Raw genomic sequence first — 10,791 nt, 5'->3', positions numbered from 1 at the left:
ACCCGATGGTCAAGGACTTTTCGAAGAAGCCGCCTCCAAGTAAGGCTTTTCCCTTTTTTAATTTCATAATTTTCATCATCATTCATCAGAACATGTTACATTTTCTCGTAATTTCAAAAAAGCAATTCAGAAGAATGTGTTGTATAAACTCAAAAATACTACCAATAAAATTATGTTACAGGTTTACTCAGAAATAAGTAATAAATCAATATTGTTGTAATGTTGTAGTCTGTCCAAACCACTCGCCCCATACGGGACATGGGGAACCGGAGCCTAACGCGGCACACAGGGCGTAAGGCCGGAGGGGGAGGGGACACACCCAGGATGGAAGTAATGTTGTAATGGCGATGATCAAATTAGCCAATGATCTAATTTTCTGTTTGTCTTCAGAAGTTAATGTTAAATTAGGAAAGCATAATGAAGCGCCTTTGTAAGAGTTAACACTGAAATCCACACACACACACACACACACTGGCTGAAACTGCTTGTCGGGGTCGTGGCGAACCACAGCCTAGCAAAGCAATACAGAGCACAAGGCTCGGGGAGGTCAGAACCATTTCTGAAATATGTGGAACATATAAGCAATGTAAAGTTAAAAAAGTATGCACAGTTGGAGCCAGCTCCATATAAATCAACACTTTGCACAAGAAACACAAAAAGCTGGACACTGGTGGCAAAGAGCATAAGAAATGGTTCATCAGCTACATTTCATACCCATCTGACCCTTCAAATGTAACTATTGCACAGACACACACACACACACACACAAGCAGATACACCCCATTAATTGTTTGGATTTTGATTGATGTACCTGCACTAAATGCAAATGCATATTTATTCATGCTGTTTCTGTGGATTTGTATTTATGTAATGGCTTTTTTTTGTTTTGTGTGATGTCTGAGGTAAATTGATTGCTGAGCTGGTGAAGCAAGACAAATTTCTGTGCAAACAGACAATAAAGTGTTATCTAATCTTATCTTATTGTCTTTGATCGCCAAGCCAGTAAGAAATATGAAAGGTTCATTATCTCCTGTGCTATGAAACGTGAAATGGTATTTTACTCAAAAAGGTCATGGGTGTGGGAAAATCATCTTAATCGCCATCAAAATCACACAGTGTGCAGAAGTTTGGAAGGTGTTCTGCTTTACAACATTAAAGTGAAAGATCACTCAGTTGCTGTTTTAGTCAAAATCTTTGTAATTGTTAGCAACTATTCAAAATAATAATTCTGCTTTGCTCGCTTTAGCTTTTTGGTCTTTAAACCAGCAGGATGGTGTAAATTGAATGGGTCATAGACTCTATGAATGACATTCATACACTCATCCCAAACTGTAAATATGCACTAATTCATTCACCGAGTGTATTATTAGCAGATTCCCATGTGGTACACACATAAAAGAAACTACTTGCATTTGCAGTCAATAACTAATATGGAAACTTTGTGAGCACCTTAACCCTTAACTTTTTGTCCTAAACATTGCTGTTTCAGAAAGCTACTTTTTATTTAAAAGGGCTTACTACTGGGATGCAAGCTGCATGCTTTCAAATTGTTCAGTTGTGCAGCTGCACACTCCTTCTCGAAGAGTGATGAGAGGACTATTTCTAAAAGCACTTCTAAATCACATGGCAATTAATATGAATGTCCTACAGAAATATCACAGTGCGATAGATTGTGGGTGAGCAAGAACCACAGTCAAAAGATGTACTGGTGTAACAAACAGGATTCTTGGGAAAGCCATTTAGAGTTAGTGCTTTAGAACTACTGATTGGAGTCATAGTGGGCTTGGAAATGTAGATTTCATGTGATTCCTGTTCACCCAGTAAGACAGACACCCTGCCTCGCTTACCTTGTGTACTTTGCAAATGTCTTCTCCGTTGTCACACGCCCCCGGGAACGAGCAAAGCAGCAACACCTGCATCCAATCAAGAAGACCTGGGATAAAAGAGACTCCGCATCCACGCCCGGATGCGGATTCTTGCAGTCATCCTAGTGGTCTTGCGGTTTCTGCATCTTGCCTGTCATGTCTTGTCTGTTTACCGTTCCTGGTTCTGACCGTTGCCTGTTCTTTGACTTATGAGTTGCCTGCCTTGCCACGTTCGCCCCTGGAAAGACCCACGCTTGTTCCTGACCCTGAGCTTGCTTCGTCCTTTGAACCTGATTCACTAGAATAAAAACCAACCCGCAATTGGGTCCACAACTCACCTGTCTTGGTCCTCATGCTTGACATCTGTGTTTTCCTGTTTCTGGTGTTTCAAATGTCTTTGTCAAGTTATTAAAGCCCAATTTTAATTAATCAATGAGCTACTCCATGGAGCAGCTCAAGAGGACAATATATATTTTAATAGTGTATGAAGTTCCTTTTTGGTGTTCTGTACTGGTCCCAAAGGGGGCGCAGTGGCGCAGTGGATTGGACCGGGTCCAGCTCTCTGGTGGGTCTGAAGTTCAAGTCCTGCTTGGGGTACCTTGCGACGGCCTGCCGTCCCATCCTGGGTCTGTCCCCTCCCCCTCCAGCCTTATGCCCTGAGTTGCCGGGTTAGGCTCCCCGCGGCCTGGTATGGGACAAGTGGTTCAGAAAATGTGTGTGTGTGTGTGTGTGTGTGTGTGTGTGTGTGTGTGTGTGTGTGTACTGGTCCCAAAATATAAATTAACATGTTTTTGTGTTATTCTTATTTTGTAAATGTTATTGGCAAGTTAGAGGGGGTGCGGTGGTGCACTGGTGCAGTGGGTTGGACCGGGTCCAGCTCTCTGGTGGGTCTGGGGTTCGAGTCCCGCTTGCGGTGCCTTGCGGCGGACTGGCGTCCCGTCCTGGGTGTGTCCCCTCCCTCTCCGGCCTTACGCCCTGAGTTGCCGGGTAGGCTCCGGTTCCCCGCGACCCCATATGGGACAAGCGGTTCAGAAAATGTGTGTGTGTGTATTGGCAAGTTTACAGATGTTATGATGAGATGTAAAGCACAAAGCCCTAAAGTAATTAAACCAAAGTAGATGTTTGTATTGTCTCTATACGTTGTGTGGTGAACCTGTCATGTTGTTTTGTGAAGTATGACTGATGTACCCTTTTCCCACATGTTTATTGTATTAGTTTGCCTTTATGTTGTTGTGTTGCCTTTGTCTGATAGCTTGTAGCTGTGCTGCTATGGAAATGTACCCCTTTGACGAGTGCAATTTTACTAAAAGAAACTGCTGTCAGCTAAAAAAAAATAAATGTTACTGCAAATGAGACAGTATATTTTCTGTGCAGAACCTGAGATATGTGGAGATGTAGCCTGATACATCTCGTAGCAAGGCAATTTTAAAATATAAGGAGTAAAGCCAGATTTTCAACAAATGCAAGTTCATAATCAGTTTTCATGAACATACTTATGAATCATTGTCTTTAACATTTATTTCATGTTCTTGGGATTATATCAGTGCAACATAAAGCATTAATATGTACATCAAATGTGTATGAAAAAATTTGTGTCACGTCTCCATCAACCAGCGGATCTGCGACACCTGCTGTTCCCTGATGGAACCGAAGATAAAAAAGGACGTCGAAGAGGAGACAATGCGGAACCTTGTTCAGTGACTTCCCTTGCATGCCTGACTGTGTTACCTGTAACTCCTTCCTGCCTCGACCTTTGCTTGTATATTCCTTGACCACGATTCTCGCCTTGCCCTGTGTATTCTGTTTGCCGATCGCCCGACCCTCACCTGTCCCCGACTTCTCTCTTGGATTACGTCTGTCTGCTATAATAAACATCACTTTGAAGAACTCTGCACTTGAGTCCGTCATCAAGCGGAACAAAACTACGACAGAAGGTTCCCCCTCATATCCGGACTCAGCAGAACTCGCCCAGATGCGCAACGCGCTCGCTGCCCAGGGGGCGATCATCGGTGCTCATGAGCAGTCACGGGCACGACTGGAAGACACAGTCAAGAGGCTGCATCAAGCCATGCAAACGGCAGGGATTATCCAGTCCCCCGTGACCACCACGCCCGTGATTCCAGCCGGTCCTGCACCACCCGTGCCTCTTGAGGAAAGTGGACCTGACACAACCATCGCCATTCCTGAGAGGTATGATAGCTCACCTGATCAGTGCCAGGACTTTCTGATGCAGTGCGAATTAGTGTTTGAATGCTCCCCACGCATGTATCGGACTGATGAAGCCAAAATAGCGTTTGTGCTGTCCTTATTGGTGGGTCTGGCTCGTGCCTGGGCAGCGACGGGGTGGCGCACCCCCCAGAGGACCACTTACACTGCTTTTCGGGAAAAGTTTGAGGCAGTGTTTGATCACCCTCATGCTGGTTGCTCTGCTGGTGACTGTCTCTTGCACTTGAGCCAAGGAAACACGACCATAGCTGAATATGCTCTCGAGTTCCGTTCCCTTGCCGAAAGAAGCGGTTGGAACTCTGCTGCTCTCGTCACCAGTTTCTGCAATGGGCTTCACCCTCGGCTCCAGGCCAAACTAACCTACCATGGGGAGGACTGGACCTTGGATCGCTTTGTGAAGACCACCATCGCGATTGACAACCTAGGCCGGAGCCGACAGAGCTGTGGGAGTCAGACTGTCCTCCCCATGTCCAGGTCTGAAGAAGAACCAGGACCCATGCAGGTGGGGCCCAGTCGCCTAGGCCTTGATGAACGGAGACGTCGCCTGGTAGGGAACCTATGCCTTTACTGTGGCTCCCCGGAACACCTCCGTGCAGTCTGTCCAGTACGACCACCACAGGAGGCCTCCAGGGGATCCAAGATGAGTTTCGGGGAGCACCGGGGACAACTACGATTGCCAGCGTGTTTCTCCTGGGAGGGGAACCGGGTACATACAAGCGCTCTGATAGACTCTGGTGCAGCTGAGTGTTTTATGGATTGGGGCTTTGCCAGGAAGCACCATGTTCCCTTTAAAACATGTGAGGTCACACTTCAAGTTAAAGCACTTGACGGTCAGCCGCTTGGATCCGGTGTGGTGGACACTTGGACCATTCCACTCCAGCTAGAAACGGGAGCATGTCACCAAGATGTACTGACCTTTTCCCTGATCAGGGCCCCTGACACCCCGATTATTCTAGGCTACCCCTGGTTGACATTTCACGATCCAGTCTTCCGCTGGAGCACTAATGAACTGGTGTCTTGGGGAAAGACCTGTCACTCTTCTTGCCTGACTCTCCCCTGCTGTGCTACTTTGGTTGAGGGTGTGGAGGGCCTCCCCTAACCGGAGATACACCCGGACTACGAGGACCTGCGGGAGGTCTTCAGCAAAGCCCGAGAAGCTAAATTGCCTCCACATCGACCCTGGGACTACGCAATCGACCTCTTGCCAGGTACCACACCGCCCCGGGGCCGGGTGTATCCTCTGTCTTTACCAGAACAACGGGCCATGCAGAAGTACATAAACGAGGCCCTTGCTTCAGGCATTATCAGACCATCCACCTCTCTTGCAGTGGCTGGTTTTTTTTTTCATCAGCAAGAAAGATGGGGGTCTACGGCCACGTATCGACTATCGGGGGTTAAATACAATAATGGTCAAATATTCCCATCCATTGCCTTTAATTACGGCCGCATTGGAAGGCATTAAAGGTGCAAGCTGGTTCACCAAGTAAGACCTTCAAAGCTCGTACAACTTGATCAGGATCCGCGAGGGGGATGAATGAAAGATGGCATTTTCCACCACTCGAGGTCATTATGAGTATCGGGTTATGCCATTTGGCCTGGTAAACGCCCCCTCAGTCTTCCAAGCATTTCTGAACCACGTGCTGGGGGATTTCATTAATCATTGTGCTATTATAGGTATACCTAGACGATATCCTGATCTACTCCCGGACCCGAGACGAACACACTCGGCAAGTATGTGCAGTATTAAAGCGCCTCTTACAGCACCAACTGTATGTCAAGGGGGAGAAATGTGAATTCCACCAGCGCCAGATCTCCTTCCTGGGGTACATTTTGAGCCGGGAAGGGATCTACATGGACCTCCGGAAGGTCTGTGCGGTGACATACTAGCCCAGACCGACCACAGTAAGAGCGCTCCAATGCTTCCTTGGTTTCGCCAATTATTACCGTTATTTTATCCGAGGTTTCAGCACTCTGGCCGCCCCTCTCACTGCACTCACCGCCAGTAAGGAACATTGGCTCCCATGGAGAGAGGAAGCGGAGAGGGCGTTTCAGGAGCTAAAGACCCAGTTCACATCTGCCCCGGTGCTGAGACAATCAGACCCTTCTTTACCCTTTGTGGTGGAGGTCGATGCCTCCTCAGTTGGCGTGGGAGCCGTCCTGTCCCAGAGACAAGGGACCCACCGAAGCTATACCCCTGTGCTTTCTTCTCCCGAAAGATGACCCCGGCAGAACGAAATTATGATATCGGGAACCGGCAGCTCCTTGCCATCAAACTCAGGCTCGAGGAGTGGCGACATTGGTTGGAAGGGGCTGTCCACCCATTTCTTGTCCTTACGGATCACCAAAACCTCGAGTACCTTGAAACCGCTAAAAGGCTAAACTCCCACCAGGCTCGCTGGGCTTTATTCTTTACCAGGTTTAATTTCACTGTGTCCTATTGACCAGGTTCAAAGAACACAAAGGCTGATGCCCTGTCCCGACTTCATGACACTGAACCGACTCCGACCACCCCTGAGAGGATCCTCCCCAAGGGGTGCATTGTGGGCCCAATCCAATGGCAACTCCTCCAGGATATTCAAGATGCCCAAGCCAGTGAGCCAGAGCCACCCCGGAGACCCGAAGGAAGAGAGTATGTGCCCAGTCAATTCCGCACCGCAGTACTGAAGTGGGCAGACGAGTCCCCTGAGGCGGGGCATCCCGGTATTCGGCGCACCCTGTCTCTTTTACAGGGACGATTTTGGTGGCCATCCGTGACAGACAACGTCCAGGACTTCGTCCAAGCTTGTGTAACCTGTGCTCAGACCCGGACCCTGCCCGAGAATGCCGCTAGCCTCTTGGAACCACTTCCCATACCAACATGACCCCGGACAAACGTCGCGCTGGATTTCCTGATCGACCTACCTGCCTCTGAGGGTAAGACCGTGATACTCTCAGTGGTGGATCATTTCTCCAAAGCCTGTAGACTGATACCCCTCTGAAAGTTGCCCACTGCTGTTGAGGTTGCAGAAATCCTATCCGAGCAGGTATTCAGATTGTATGGACTTCCTGAAGACATCGTCTCAGACCGAGTACCACAGTTTACCTCCCGAGTCTGGAAAGCCTTTTGGAATAGGCTCGGTGTGACGGTAAGCCTTACATCAGGGTACCACCCACAGGCCGACGGACAGGTTGAACGCCTGCAACATGATATAGCAAGGTATCTACGGGCCTACTGTTCTCAACAACCACACCAATGGGCTTGCTACCTGTAGTGGGCAACATACGCCCACAACTCCGCTCAACACTCGTCAACAGGTGTCTCGCCATTTCAGTGCGTGTTGGGGTATCAGCCTGCTCTATTCCCTAGAGAGTCTCCAAGGAGTCCAGTCCTGGCTGTGGAGTCCTGCCATTGCAAAAGCGACCGAGTGTGGCGGACAGTCTGGAACCACCTGCTCTGCAGTGCCAAAAAGTACAAACATCAAGCAAACAGGCGTACCCTTTACTTCATTCCTGGGCAAAGAGTGTGGCTCTCCACTCGGGACCTTCATCTCAAGACCTCTCCTAAGAAGCTCGGGTCCCGGTACATCAGCCCATTCAAGGTTTTGCACCGAGTGACTCTTATTACCTACCGCCTTCAGTTGCCCCCGGACCTCCAGGTATATCCTACATTTCATGTATCTCTCCTAAAGCCTGTAGGGTGTCCCTCCACCAACCGCCGGCCTATCCAGCTCAGTCCCCTCCTTTACCAATTGATGGGGACTGAACGTACACGGTCCGGGCCCTGTTGGACTCTTGCAGGCGGCGGGGTCGGCTACAATATCTTGTCGACTGGGAGGGATTCGGACCGGAGGAGCGATCCTGGGTGGCAGCATAGGACATTCTGGACCCCACACTCATCTCTGACTTCCACAGGGATCATCCCGAGCGCCCGGCCCCTTGCCCCAGGTTTAGGTTAGGGGACATTTTCCAGCTCTAAATTTCAATAAAGTTCTATACAAGAACTAATGGTATGTGTATTTTTTACCTTTAAAAGTTTTACTTTGGAAAGAAATTCATATGTGCACATCAGCTTCACTATACTTGTCTTAAATGTTTGAAATTTTCCTAAGCATAAACCTTTAGATCAAAATGTGATAAGTTATGAAAAACAAATTCAATCAAGTGTGTCCAAACTTCTCACTGGTATTGTATTTGCACTTATTCACAAAGTGACACAACACAGAACACTTCAGCCACAAATGACCTGAACAGTGTGCCTGGAATGTGAGAAAATTCTTGGACACCTTGAGGAATCGTAAACACAGGAACATAAACATGAATACAGAGATAAGACGTAAAACCCAGACTCAGAAAATGTATACAGAGAAGTGGATGCCACAGGGGATGGGGAAGCGTGAGGTGACAGTACTGCTTGCTGAAAAGCTGTGCCACCCAGAAAAATAAATGAAACAGATACTGAAATTTGGTGAAAAGCAGTAGTTTCCCCCCCTCCCTCCAAGTGTGAAAGGCACAGCATTTGCATGTGTCTCAGTGGTTTGAGCCTTGAGGCACAAAAAGTCCCTCTGGAGCACAAGAGCAGCAGGTGCATGATCTGCTTGACTGGAGACGTGAACGAAAATAACCAAAACTGGTTCAACCCAGTGTGTTGGGGGGTGTGTGTTTGCTGCAGAAGAGAAGCTCAAGATATGACTGGAACTTTCTACAGTATTTAGAATATCTATTTTTTCCACATTTTTTAAGGTGACCATTTCTTCTATACTACAGGTTTGTAATTAAATTTTTTATTTTTTGCCTCAGGGAATGCCAAAGTTCTCAGATCTGAGTGCTAAAAAGCAAAGACAGAGGTAAATAGCAGTTGAGTAACAGAAATGAACAGTACAAAAATCAAGCAACAAACAAGAACTGTCAGTTATTGCCTTCATGAGAATTCCAGTCCTTTCAGGAAGTACCATCCAAATACTCAACTCAGAAAGTAGATTTGGGAAAACCATGACAGACATTGACCCCAGTGTTCATGAAATTGCTGTCTTTTTTTTTTTTTTTTTTTTTTACAGGTAACAAAGTACAAGTTTGTTGAGCACAGAGGAAATCAGGGGAGAAAAGAGTCTGATAGAAATGTGTTCGGAGACATTTCTTGAATGTTGATTGAGGTTCAGCAATTCCTAGTGAAGGAGGGAGGTCACGCCACCAGGTTAAAGCCAGAATCTTCATACTTCTGATTTTTTTTACCTCTAGTGCATGGGACCACCAAGCTGGCAGAGGCAGAGGAGTGTAGCAGTCTGGTCGGTGTAATGAGTTCTTGTTCTTAGACACTGGGGAGAAGTTCCATTGAGGGTTTTGGGATATGTATAGTACTTTACTGGTTTTAGATACCCAAGTCTGAGAGACAGTCAGACAATAAACACTTTGGCTGAGAACCTCACAAAAGTAGAGTTTCCTTTGAGACTGGATTACCAAGCTCTATATGGTGAAATGCATTTTTGTTTGCTCTGAGTTGGAGAGAAGTGTCTGTCAAATTAATAAAGATAAACGTAATGTGAACTGAATTGTGGGCATTTTCCCAGTCACTGTTTTTTTAGTTTTTATTAACCGTTCTGTTACCTGTGTATCGTTTCTTGCTGGAAAGTGTTGATGTCTGACCTCCTCTGTCATGCCCTCCACATCCACACAACCGGGAACACCTGCGGCGGGTCATGAGACGTGTGGATAAAAGGGAGCTTAAAGTGCGATAGGACCTGTCCTCAGCGGCAGCATTAGCTCTCTCGTCCTTTTCCCTCATTCCCTTTTCTATCCTCCTTCTTCTCGTCATCTCCTCGATATCTTTGATCTTCGGCTTGTCTCTCGGATTACAACTTCAGATTCTCCCCAGTACCACGACTGCGCCTCGGTGACCCCTTGCCAGTCCTTTTGACCACGTCCTCGGATTCTCCCTGAAGAAACCATCCAGTGCACCGCAGTTGGTCCGGTGCCTCTGCCCGAGTGGAAACCATGACATCCTCTTTCTCTTTAACGATGCAGTTTCTTTTTTACACAGTCATAATTTCACACTGCTCCCCCTGCCACATCAAATAATTCCAGTTTTCTGCATTAATGCACCTAAAATTCTGTCAATTCTTGGCTTTTCCACACTATTAGTTTTAAATTCTGCTTTTAAGTAATTAAATTTATTAAACTAATAAAATCACATATTAAAAGACTCATTGGAAACAAATATACATTTATTAGTTTAACAGGTCATATGAAGCTGCAGGAACTACCTGGGAAACAACTTATTTCAAAATCAGATCACACACACACACACACTTTCAGAACCGCTTGTCCCATACAGGGTCACGGGGAACCGGAGCCTACCCAGCAACACAGGGCATAAGGCTGGAGGGGGAGGGGACACACCCAGGACGGGACGCCAGTCCGTCGTAAGGCACCCCAAGCGGGACTCGAACCCCAGACCCACCGGAGAGCAGGACCCGGTCCAACCCACTGTGCCCCCTAAAATCAGATTACTTTTCATTTATTTTTTTCACTTAACTCTGACAAGTTCCCAATGTGAGAAGGATCTCTCTACACACCTTTTTCTAAATATGTCTTTCTGAAGTCCACAAGAGTCCTTCTTGCAGGGTCAGGAAGACGCTGAAAGGGACATTTTGGAGAAGCTGACTGGTGACACACAACCCAGCTTTTGTCTCCATCTGTTGGTGATGTAGCAGAATAACAAGGCTCT

Source organism: Scleropages formosus, chromosome 3 (genome assembly GCF_900964775.1).
Source record: "Scleropages formosus chromosome 3, fSclFor1.1, whole genome shotgun sequence".
NCBI lineage: Eukaryota > Metazoa > Chordata > Actinopteri > Osteoglossiformes > Osteoglossidae > Scleropages > Scleropages formosus.
This window is presented reverse-complemented; position numbering follows the sequence as displayed.